Source organism: Macrobrachium rosenbergii, chromosome 37 (genome assembly GCF_040412425.1).
Source record: "Macrobrachium rosenbergii isolate ZJJX-2024 chromosome 37, ASM4041242v1, whole genome shotgun sequence".
NCBI lineage: Eukaryota > Metazoa > Arthropoda > Malacostraca > Decapoda > Palaemonidae > Macrobrachium > Macrobrachium rosenbergii.
In genome coordinates, this window is record NC_089777.1 from 15,966,929 (window position 1) to 15,979,180 (window position 12,252).

Here is a 12,252-nt window from a genome sequence, read left to right on the forward strand (position 1 = left end):
CCTCAGTAGTTTTTATTTTATTTAAGGTTAAAGTTAGCCATAATTGTGTATCCGGCAACGATACAGGACGGGCCACCATAGGGCCGTGGTTAAAGATTCATGGGCTGGGCCTCATACAGCATTATACCGAGACCACCGGAAGATAGATCTATTCTCGGTGGTCTTGACTGTTCGCTGTATAGAAAACTTGATTGCGATGAAGAAACTTCGGCGCATATTTTACTTTTTTTTTTTTTATTTCGATAAAGGACAGTTCAACCAACAATGCCTTCATGCATTCCCACCTTTGCTTCCATTGACAAATCAAGCATATACCCAACATCCGGCACATACTAACATTTAAATTATATTTACCGGTAAATACAAAAATCAACACGTTATATATACAGTATATATATATATATATATATATATATATATATATATATATATATATATATATATATATATATATATATATATAATATCCCACGTTCAGAACCATCACTTAGTTTCACGAGCTAAAAACAGATGTACCAACCGGTTGGAAATGCTACACTTGAAATATGTCGAACCAAAGTTATATAGAATCCACCACGGGAACTTCTCTCTCTCTCTCTCTCTCTCTCTCTCTCTCTCTCTCTCTCTCTCTCTCTCTTTCCCTTTTGAAATACATAAATCTAAAAAAGACTGGTAAAAGCACAAAACCTTGTGATGTGATCATGAATATGGAAAACGTTTCTAATTTCATCAATATTTGAAGCTGAATTTTATTTTATTTTTTTTTTTACCGACGGATGAACGCAACCACGTATACAGGGTATACAACAGAACTCCGTAGTTTTGACGTAGGCGCAGACAACGTTCCCAGATTCCATCATACTGAAAAACAGAGTTGCCAATTAACACTTTTATCTCTCTCCTACTTATCTTCACAGCGGGAACTTTCCACCTAACAGCAGGTGATCTGTTGCTTCTTACAGTTTTAAAAGAAAGCTAGACAAAATCATTAGAAGAACACTGTGAATGATCAGTAAAACCTGCTCTTAGAGATGGTGAGCACGTGATGTCTCCTCGGGTGGACTAAAAAGTCTTTGAGACATCTTAATCCTTGTAACTCTCTCTCTCTCTCTCTCTCTCTCTCTCTCTCTCTCTCTCTCTCTCTCTCTCTCTCTCTCTCTCTCTCTGACACAATCTTAGTAAGGGTAAAACAATTACGTTTATTTCAGAATAGAAGATGAAGAGTCAAATCAACATAACTAACACAGGATATGTAAGCATTTTTGAAGCTCCATGTATATAAAATACGTATAATGTATTCAAGGGTAGTGTAGAGTCTGCTGCACAAAACACGACTTAAACAATCCGAGAACGAAAATATTTAAGGATAAAAAAAGCGTAAGTACACATATTCATTTAGAAGGACAATTTCCCAGTCGCCGGGAACGATTCGTGGATACAAAATGCAAGAAAGTTGGGCAATCATGGAGCGATTTTTCAAAAGTTGTCGAATACGAAGGTTTCTGGAAACTTGTAATTTTGAGTTCGAATCTCGCTTTAACAAGAAAAATTTGTAATATATTTTAGAAAAACCGTCTGAACATCTTCCACTTCTCCGTTCTCCCTAAACGTCGTAATCTTCAAGTCATTAAAAGAACACAATTCTGGTTACACGGTAATCGCTTTAATTCAAAAACAATATGAACACTTGAAATTACCTTCAATTAGGATTTTATGATGAAAAAATGCGTCAATAATTTTGTGTTCAGTTAACTTCAAGTACAACTGCCGGACTCGACACTCGGCTGAAAATTCATTCTGAAAAAAAAAAATACGTGAAACATAATAAACTTGGAGTTTCTTTTACACTCGTTCAAGAGAGACAGAACTATTTCTAGACGAGAGTACAACAAACGCTCACAAATCAACGCCTTTCACGCCCCCGCCCCCGCGCTTCAATCTAAGTCCAATAAACTGTTTCGTAGAACAGCCAATTTCAGATATATGTACTTGGCTAATGAGTCCAACTCTACCGTCTAGACTCCTGGACGGTGATGAGCCATCAGCAGCACAGAAGACTAATCGTCTTCAACTCGCCAGCGACGCCTTTTCATTCCCGAAGATTGGTTTACAGTGCGAAGTCAGCCTCGACTGTAATCTCGATTCCGTACAGTACTGCGATTATAAAAAGAAGGAGAACGTGACTATCGGATGAGCGCCGGAATAAAGAATATACTGACAGTAAAATGTTCTCGGGGCAGTTTTACAACTTGCTAATCTCGGGTGTCTTGGGCTTCTACTTTCAATAATGTTAAATCTTTTTTTTTTTTTTTACTCAATGAATTTCTAGTTTTTCTTTTATGAAAGATGTCTATTGTGTGTTTTAAATAAATATGCTGTGAGATCACAATATTTACATTGTACTTCCCGTCCCTTTTGTCACAAAATATCCTCATAGCTTTATCAAAGCAGGTATCAAAAATCAGCGAGTAAAAATCTTCGGCGCAATCCAGTTTTCTGTACAGCCGCTACAGCGTATACTCAAGGCCACCGAAAATAGGTCTATCTTTTGGTGGTCTCGGTATAATGCTGTATGAGCCGCGGCCCATGAAACTTTAACCACGGTCCGGTGGTGGCCTATACTATATCGTTGCCAGAGGCACAACTATGGCTAACTTTAGCCTTAAATATAAATAAAAGGCTAGAGGGCTGCAATTTGGTATGTTTGATGATTGGAGGATGGATGATCAACATACCAAATTGCAGCCCTCTAGCCTCAGTAGTTTTTAAGATCTGAGGGCGGATAGAAAAAGTGCGGACAGAAAAAAGTGCGGATGGACATACAAAGCCGGCACCAGAGTTTTCTTTTACAGAAAACTAAAAGCTGGATAACACAATTCCTTACCTATTTCTCTAATGTCCCGTAGCTCGTTATCTGTGAATTCAGGACTGACAACACGCAATGCTTGCAGGAAATATGGAATAGAAGAATAAATAAAAGAATACCAAGATTTTAAAGCAACATGATGTCCTGAAATTAATGTACACAAGTTAGATTTGTCATTTTTCTATATACAAATTTCACTATTACCATTCTTTATTCTACGTTTTTACATGTTAAAAAAAACTGCTACTCATTCATTTCCACGCCATACGGGAAGATATAAACCGCTTCGGGAATTCTGATTACAATATTTAGGCAGCAAAGAGGAAATTTACTGCTGTAATCTGGAAGACAACTGTCTAAGCCTACATTGTCCAGGATTTACGCTTCGGGAAAATGAGGAATATATTAACTGTAAACACACAACGACATATCTCCGAATTAAGGATACTGAGGAAAGCGAAGAGGTTACTCGGATTTGGATATAAATCTATGAAGCCATTTTACTGATAATATAGAAATCTTCCTTTAAAAACCAACCACACACACACATATATATATATATATATATATATATATATATATATATATATATATATATATATATATATATATATTACTCAAAGGACTTCATTCAAACTGGATGGTATCTAGTGGCGTATTTATTCAGAAAAAGTTACAAGCTTTCTTGGACAAACAGTCCACATTACCAAGTATCCATTAGATACCATCCAGTTTGAATGAGCTCCTTTGAGTAATTCTACTAATGCACAGACCAATAATTGTGTATGTGGTGTTAATATATATATATATATATATATATATATATATATATATATATATATATATATATATATATATATAGAGAAAGAGAGAGAGAGAGAGAGAGAGAGAGAGAGAGAGAGAGAGAGAGAGAGAGAGATGATTCTCCCAAAACAACAGATCCCCTGACAACTTCCTTGCAAGCGGCCTATCCGCTGCCCCTCCGAACCGCCCACTCCATTCTGTCCACCACCATTCCGAATCGTGAGAGCAGAGCGAAAGGCCCCATTCTGGAAGGCCTTGTTGTGGTGGTGGCCTGTTTCTCCTCCGAAAAAAAAAAAAAAAAAAAAAAACCCTTATGGCCCCTCCAAGGTCGAGAGTGAAAAAATAATGAGACCGAAATATTACCATTCCCCACGAAAAATACGAACAGGGGAAAACACCCCGGAGTTGTGGAACCGGAAGATGAAAGTTTACTGTCTTTAAAACCATATTTAGAAAACAGGCCCGGGGGTTATAGCCGAGCCTGATGCTGGAAAATGATTGGGTTTTGGATATCTGGTTATGGAATAGGCCAAAACCCCCTTTGGCTACTTCGTAGGGACACCGGACCCCTGGAATTCAGACCGGCAATCTTCTCCCGTTCGTGATAATGTATCCAGATGCTTTCGCTAATATCGACTGTGGGGTTTCCAACGATCGAGATCGCGATGCTAATCCCTTAGGGTTGATTGTACAATAGAACAGATTATAGAACTTTTGCCAAAGGCCAAGCGCTGGGACCTATGAGGTTATTCAGCGCCGAAAAGGAAACTGACAGCAAAAGGTTTGAAAGGCGTAACAGGAGGAAAACTTCAAAGCAGTTGCGCTATGAAACAAATGTTAGAAGAGGGTGGATAGCAAGATGGAAGAACGAGAATATGAATGGAGGTACAGTAAAAGGAATGAAAGGGGTTGCAGCTAGGGGCCGAAGGGACGCTGCAAGAACCTCAAGCAATGCCTACAGTGCAAGGCATGAGGTCCACTGACAGCACTACCACCCTGACAGGGGTTAGGGTAGATTATAAAGTTTGACCACTGAATTCATTTACCTTTAAAATCTTACGAATCGTCTGCTGCCGAATTATACGTTGCAGTGCTGTTGATCAAGAAGCGCAATCATTCATCTCGGGAAAAAACATTAACAAGCTAGGTTACAAGGAACAGAATACCAAAGTGGAAAAAAATATATCTAAAAAAAACAATATAACTAAAAACAAGTATCCCCCAGACTTAATAAATTAATCGATCCTATAAACGCATCAATTTTCTACAGATTTACTCTAAGGGAACAACCAGCCTTTAGTACAGGGTGGCGTTACATCACGGCACAGCAGAAAAAGACTCCACTGTCTATAGATTTTGCGTTCGTATCAGGACCTCATAATGAGGTTTAAGACAATGATTATTTAGAAATGCATTCATTGGTATATTTGGAGATAAGATTCATCCGCAGGAAAATTTTTGTATACTACGAAATCGGTAATGAATAATGAATTCCACATTTACACTCACCTATCTGGAGTCAGGGAGCCTTGCTCTTTCGTGTTCCCGTAGGGGGGTAGCGCCGTCAGTGCATACTAAACGTTCTTTGCAGCGTCCCTTCAGCCCCTAGCTGCAACCCCATTCATTCCTTTTACTGTACCTCCATTCATATTATCTTCCTAACTTCTTGCTATCCACCATCTCCTAACAATTATTTCCTAGTGCAACTGCTTTGAGGTTTTCCTCCTGGTACACCTTTCAAGCCTACCTATTCTTAATTTAGGTTGGGGCTTGCTGCCGAGTTGACTAAAATCTTATACATATACCCGTACATATTAATTCTGACATTCTTTTTCGTCTGACGGCCGATCCCAGCCCCCCTTTCCCATGAAACTTTTTGTTTCTTTTATACATCTTTAAAGCTTCTACTCATAAGGGATAGGAGCCATTTTTATCTCTTTCGGTCAATCTATAATGCATTTTTTCCCCGAGACAAATTTGAAAATACGACAAAAAATTCCCGTGTAATTGTTCTAGATTGTGGTTTGTTCATTTGCCAACCTGGAAGGTGCAAAAAAAAAAAAAGAAATAAAAATAATAATAATAATAATAATAATAACAATAACAGCTTACTTAATTTAATTTCAAGTCCCAGGCAGGCGTGTCTCTAAGTGTAACTGGTTACCTTCGATGGATTTTCCAAGTCTTTCCAAACCTGAATGATTTTGAAAGATAAAAAAAAAAACTTTCCCATTTACTTTAAAAGAAATGTTAGCAACGAAGGCATTATACAATAGCAACAACGTACTTTCATACCACGCAGTGTGTGTGTGCGTGTATGTGTGTGCGTGTGTGTGAGCGCGCGACAGACATAAAACCCATACGACGAGTCGTCGAGGGCGAAATGTGGTAAGAAAGGAAAAGATGTGCGTGCTGGAGAGAGAGATACGACGCTGGAGCGTCCTTCCCTCTGATGTATGATGGTTACCGAACACGTCTCGTACTTGATTCATCGGAGGCCAATATCCATCCACCAGAATCACGCAAACAGATAGATAGATAGATGCTTGGCCATATTGGCAGGGGCTGTAGCATTCGATGTTATAGACGCCGTATAAGGTGGAAGGAGAAAATCAGAGTCTGTGTTAAAATTCACAGGTTTATTTTAATATAAATATATATATATATATATATATATATATATATATATATATATATATATACATACATATATACATATATAATATATATATATATATATATATACATATATATATATATATATATATATATATATATATATATATATATATATATATATAAATGTATATATACTATACATAATATAAACACGTATTTACTGTATATAGTATATCTATATATGTATATAAACATAAAGAAACAAATGACGAAATAAATTCTGAAAAAAAGACATGAAATACAACAATAAATTTACAATGTAAGAGGTCGTGAATATAATGCGCTGATTGGCTGTTGCATCGTGCACATACTTCTGAGTAAATAAAAGTTGATGGCACGAAGAGAAGCACGGAAAGCAGAGGATTGTGTGTACGTGAGCACACAAGATTAGAAACTGACTTGGATTGTTTATGAAAGCTATAACGGCAATGTATACAGGGCTGCTGAGCCAACCCTCCTTTATGGAAGAGAAATGCGGGGTTGGACGAAAAAAAAAAAAAAATGGGCTGAAGCTGTTGAGATGAGCTGTTTGCGTAGCATATGTTATTTAAGAACAGAAAGGCTGAGACATCAGTTGATACACAATAGTAGTAAAAAAGTTGGTGCATGTAAGATGGAGCTCTTTGGGATAGTTTTTCAAAGTACAAAGAATGGATGATGACATGCTGGGAGGAAGGGAGGGATATAGAATTTTGGCAGAAGGCCAAAATGTGGGACCTATGAGGTCATTCCATTCTGAAATGTAAACTGACATTAGAAAGGTTTGAAAGGTGTAACAGGAGGAAAACCTCAAAGCAGTTGCACTATGAAATAATTGTTAGGAGAGGGTGGATGGCAAGATGGAAAAAGATAATTAAGAATGGAGGTAGAGTAAAAGGAATGAAAGGTTTTGCAGCTAGGGGCCTACGGAAGGGACGCTGCAAAGAACCTTGAGTGTATGCCTACAGTGCACCCCGTCAGGTGCACTGACGGCAATAACCCCCTACTGGAATAGAGTTAGGGAAACCTTTCAATAAAAACAAGTATTCAAACATGAACCCGGGCATTCGAATCAGCATGATAAAAATCAGTTTAAAAACTGTTCAAATACAATTAAGGGCGGTACAGTGATCTCCCACTGTAAAATATCTTTCGAAAGAATGTGGTGAATTCTAAGTCTGAGATAAACAAAATACAGCACAGTACGAAAATTGAATTCAAGGACTGTACGATTTTGAGTCTGCCCTTAATATACCGAGGTCTGCATTCGTTTTCTTTGAATTCTGCCTTCACCCATTTCCCTTCTTGGTCGACAAACTTTACCAAAGAAAATGTGCATGCACGGTACCATTTTCTGTTAGCGTATGAGAGAGAGAGAGAGAGAGAGAGAGAGAGAGAGAGAGAGAGAGAGAGAGAGTTATCACACTTTGATACAAACTCCCTTTTGGCCAGATCTGTGACTTACGTTAAACAGCCTAAAAAAAAAAATGGTTCCTTTCATGATTCTGATATATATCACAAATCTCAGCTAATCGCAACATTCCAGCTAGAGAGAGAGAGAGAGAGAGAGAGAGAATTATGTTATCCCACTTTAACAAAAACTTTCTTTTGGCCTGATCTGTGACTCACGCTAAACAGCCTAAAAAAAATAAATAAATAAAATGGTTCCTTTCATGATTCTGAGCATTCCAACTAAAATCGAGTAAAAAAAAAAAAAATATTCTACCAAAAAATCTCACACAAAACAACACTCAACTTTTTCTGGCACGTCAACAATTACGGATTACTTGGTAGCCTTCTTTATTCATCAACTGGATGCACTGGTTAAAGTTCTAAAATAGTGTACATAAAGTTTCTAATAAAGGCGCCCAAAAAAAAAAAAAAAAAATAAAAAAAATTGCTTACATAACAAGACCTATTGGATATCAGCGAACCTCTCGCTTGTAAACACTCCCTGATTGAATCACCCCAAAAGGATCGTTAGTGATCGTTAGTGCTCATACTGACTGAATCTACCTTGCAAACACTGATGTTTAGTTGTGAAACCACATTCTCTGTAAGCTGCGGGATTGTTCCATTTGAACAATCCCGCATGATTCTTCTTCTGAATAATAATAATAATAATAATAATAATAATAATAATAATAATAATAATAATAATAATAATAATAATAATAATAATACTATGGTTCATCTTCTGAATAATAATAATAATAATAATAATAATAATAATAATAATAATAATAATATATCTTTGTTCTAATTTAAAGCCATAAGACCTATTTACATCAAGTTAGTTTCATTATTGGGGTCAGTTTTTCTTTTTTTTTTTATATTTTCACATCATGTCTTTGAGTTTCCATTTCCATTAAAGAGATGTGATTAACTTTCAAAACGGTCGAGGCCACCTAACTCGAAGGGTAGTAGCAAGAATTCCCACAAATCTCTACAAGGGTCCGTTGATTTGTCAAAAGACCACTCTGACAACTCACTGCCTTCTGCAAGTGAAGCGAGAAAGACACAACTGGCTTCGACCATGTAAAGTGTCCCAAAACCTACAGCTGTGCTTCACGAGACGGCTGGTGGAACGAACCTAACAATCTCATGGTGACGGCAAAACTCTCGAAGTAGAAATTACATGACTTTCAGTCTTTACCGGAATTCAAGATTTAACTCGAACTCAGGTGAATGTTAGGTTGCTTTTTTCATCTACGACCCGAGTTAGGTGGCCTCGATCATTTACAGGTTAATCGCATCTCTATAATGGAAGTTGGAAATTCAGACGCATGATGTGGAAATATGAAAAAAAACATAACCCCCCCCAAAAAAAAACGATGTGAATAGATCATATCTTTACATTAGAACAAGGACATATTATTGCTATTCAGAAGATAAACCAAATTCATATGGAACAATCCCACAGGGGCCACTGACCTGAAATTCAAGCTTCCAAAGAATACGGTGTTCATTAGGAAAAGGAGAAGGTATAGGGAAATACAGAGAAAGATCTCACCTCAGAAAGAGATCTCGCTGATAAAAAAGAAACAATAAATAGATGTATTAAATTGCAAGGAGAATGGCATTAGGGTATATAATGGATTGCATCTTCGCTTGAACTTTTGAAGTTGCAATTGCACGACATCCTGAGGGAGACTGTTCCACAGTCCAACGGTACTGGAAATCGAGTCAGAATCTTTCCAGACTTGTACAAGCAAACGTTGTGGTTCTCAGTCTCGAATCTGTTTTGAGAGAGAGAGAGAGAGAGAGAGAGAGAGAGAGAGAGAGAGAGAGAGAGAGAGAGAGAGAGAGAATTTTTTTTACTTACCAAATTGGATTCTTTCAAGGTTTAGCTAGGTTGCTGCTTACCTGAAAAAGACAAGAAAAAGAGTATATTAGAAACTGTGACAAGAGACCTTATTTATATAGCAAACGTGCAATAATCAGCGCCACTGACAATACACTTCAAAACAGACATGTATACCTTATGTGTACATACATACATACATCACATACATACAAACACACACACAGTAGTCAAAAACAAGAGCGGTTAAGTAACTAGTCAGGTTGGTAGAATATATATATAAAAAAAAACGAAGAAAAATCATTGATGATTTCGTTATTAGAATATAAAAAAAAAGCAAAGAAAAATCATTGATGAATTTCTTCAATATTATATAAACCACAATTATAACGCATGTCTAGCTATCCTGAAAGCTAAAAAATGTATACCGTTACAATAATACTGTATCTGCCTTCTTGTAGCGTAATCCTTTACTCTCTGCGCAGAAGTCTTGATTCTGCATTATATCCACTTGAAACAATTACAGTTCAAAGTTTGACCAAGCCTTTTTATCCCTTCACGGAATGCTGGAAGGAATGAAATGTAGAGTTTGGAAGGAATGAAATATAGAGTTTGGAAGGAATGAAATATAATAGAGTTCAAAAGGAATGAAATATAGAGTTTAGAAGGAATGAGATATAACAGAGTTCAGAAGGAATGAAATATGATAGAGTTCAAAGGAATGAAATATAGAGTTTAGAAGGAATGAGATATAACATAGTTCAGAAGGAAGAGATACAATGAAATACAGAGTTTAGAAGGAAGAGATACAGAGTTTTGGCCAAAGGCCAAGCACAGGGACCTATGAGGTCATTCAGCGCTGGAAACGAACTGGCGAGTAGGTAGGTTTGAAAGGTGTAACGGGAGGAAACCCTGGCAGTTGCACTATGAAATAATTGTAAGGAGAGGGTTGATAGCAAGATGGAAGAAAGATAATATGAAAGGAGGTGCAGCAAAGGGAATGAAAGGGGTCGCAGCTTGGGGCCGAGGGGACGCTGCAAAGAACCTTATGTTAGCAAAAACAATAAAAGTTCTTGATACGAACTTTGACAGCTATCTCACAAGAATGAGCTTCCAAACATTTTTTTTTATATTTCTTATCAGCAAAGGAAAAACACTGCAAAAATAACAAATGAAGAATAAATTTGTATTTTTTCCTAACATCATCTTAATGGCAAAATCTGAATATATTCGATGTTTCATATTTCATAGTACATTAACTATAAATGAAATTCCGGCCGCATCAACCACCAGCCATTCAAAATTTCAGAATTAGAGGTCGATCATTTACGTTACACATACGTAACTACAACTTCATGTGGTCAATAAAACGGGCTGGACTTTTTATCAATTATTTATTCATTTACTTATGTACTTAGTTTTTTTTTTTTTTTTGCTTCCGGTGTAGTTCACTACGAGTGTCATTAACCCAGAGCCGACCACCATATAATTATAATATATCTTCTCCATAAGAGGGTTTTCAAAGTAATGGAACTTTTACACACACACACACACACACACACAACACACACATATATATACATATATATATATATATATATATATATATATATATATATATATATATATATATATATATATATGATATATATTATACACTTTTACGCTGTGGTCTTAAGTCTCGTTAACATAAGAAACTCATGCTCAGATCAATCGCTAATTTACTGTTACCAAGATATTTACTGTTTTCTTCAGGTTTCACCATCAATTCCAATGGGGCCATTATGGAACACGGCGCTCGTGGGAGCGGTGCCGGCGTAGCAGGAAATTATTCCCTCCCTGACTGAAATTCCCCCCGGGAAAATTAGCCTTGGATTGATTCCCGGAATTATGGACCTAGGATATGATATTTTTCCCCCCTCTAGGTCATTTCTCCCCCCTTACGTGTCCACCTTTGCGGCGTGTTTAGTAAAATTCCGTTGGGGATTTCCGCATAAACATAAACAAAAGACTGTCAAGAACAAAGATAATGAATGATCCCCAAGAGGTACTTTACTCGTGATGATAATTATCCTGTGTGGCAGGCCATAGCCATACTCTTATAACAGTGGTGGGGTTGGGGGAATCTTGGCCCAGAGGGAAGAATATTACCCTGGGACGGAATTCCCGCAGGGGGAATTACATCCTGGGCCATATTTCCCCCCGGGGGAGGGGGATTTCGGACAGGGGGAAATACAGACTGTTACACCGGTTTTAACGTAAAACTCCACACACAAAGAAAGAAATGAACATTAACTTCGGAAACGTTTAAAGCACATATGAAAACATAGGAAAAAGATCAAGTCCAAAATCTGATAATGGCTTAAAATAGGATTTTACTAAACGCCTTTCAATTTTTCTTAATGGTAAGAAGAATACATTTAGCCAACTCATTTCTGTAAGGATACACATGCCTATAAGAGTCACCCCCAAAACCTTGGTTTTCTATGAGTAATCGTATCATAGAAAACGGTCGCTTGGAAGAACGACTTCAAGGGTAGACTTAATCGGGCATTTCATGTATTTCTACGTCCGTTACTTTCCAGCACGACATTAATACTTCGCTTTTTTCATCACATTA

General features: G+C 37.1%; 1 protein-coding gene across 1 annotated transcript in view; it reads right to left on the reverse strand.

Annotated features, from left to right (window-relative positions):
* Positions 1 to 9,695, reverse strand: part of CASK (peripheral plasma membrane protein CASK) — a 1,131,710-nt gene extending 1,122,015 nt beyond the window's left edge. Inside the window, exon 1 of the mRNA XM_067081602.1 lies at positions 9,654 to 9,695. The gene's annotated coding sequence lies outside the window, so the exon portion shown is untranslated. The remainder of the gene's footprint in view (positions 1 to 9,653) is intronic.
* Between the last annotated feature and the right edge of the window lie 2,557 nt (positions 9,696 to 12,252).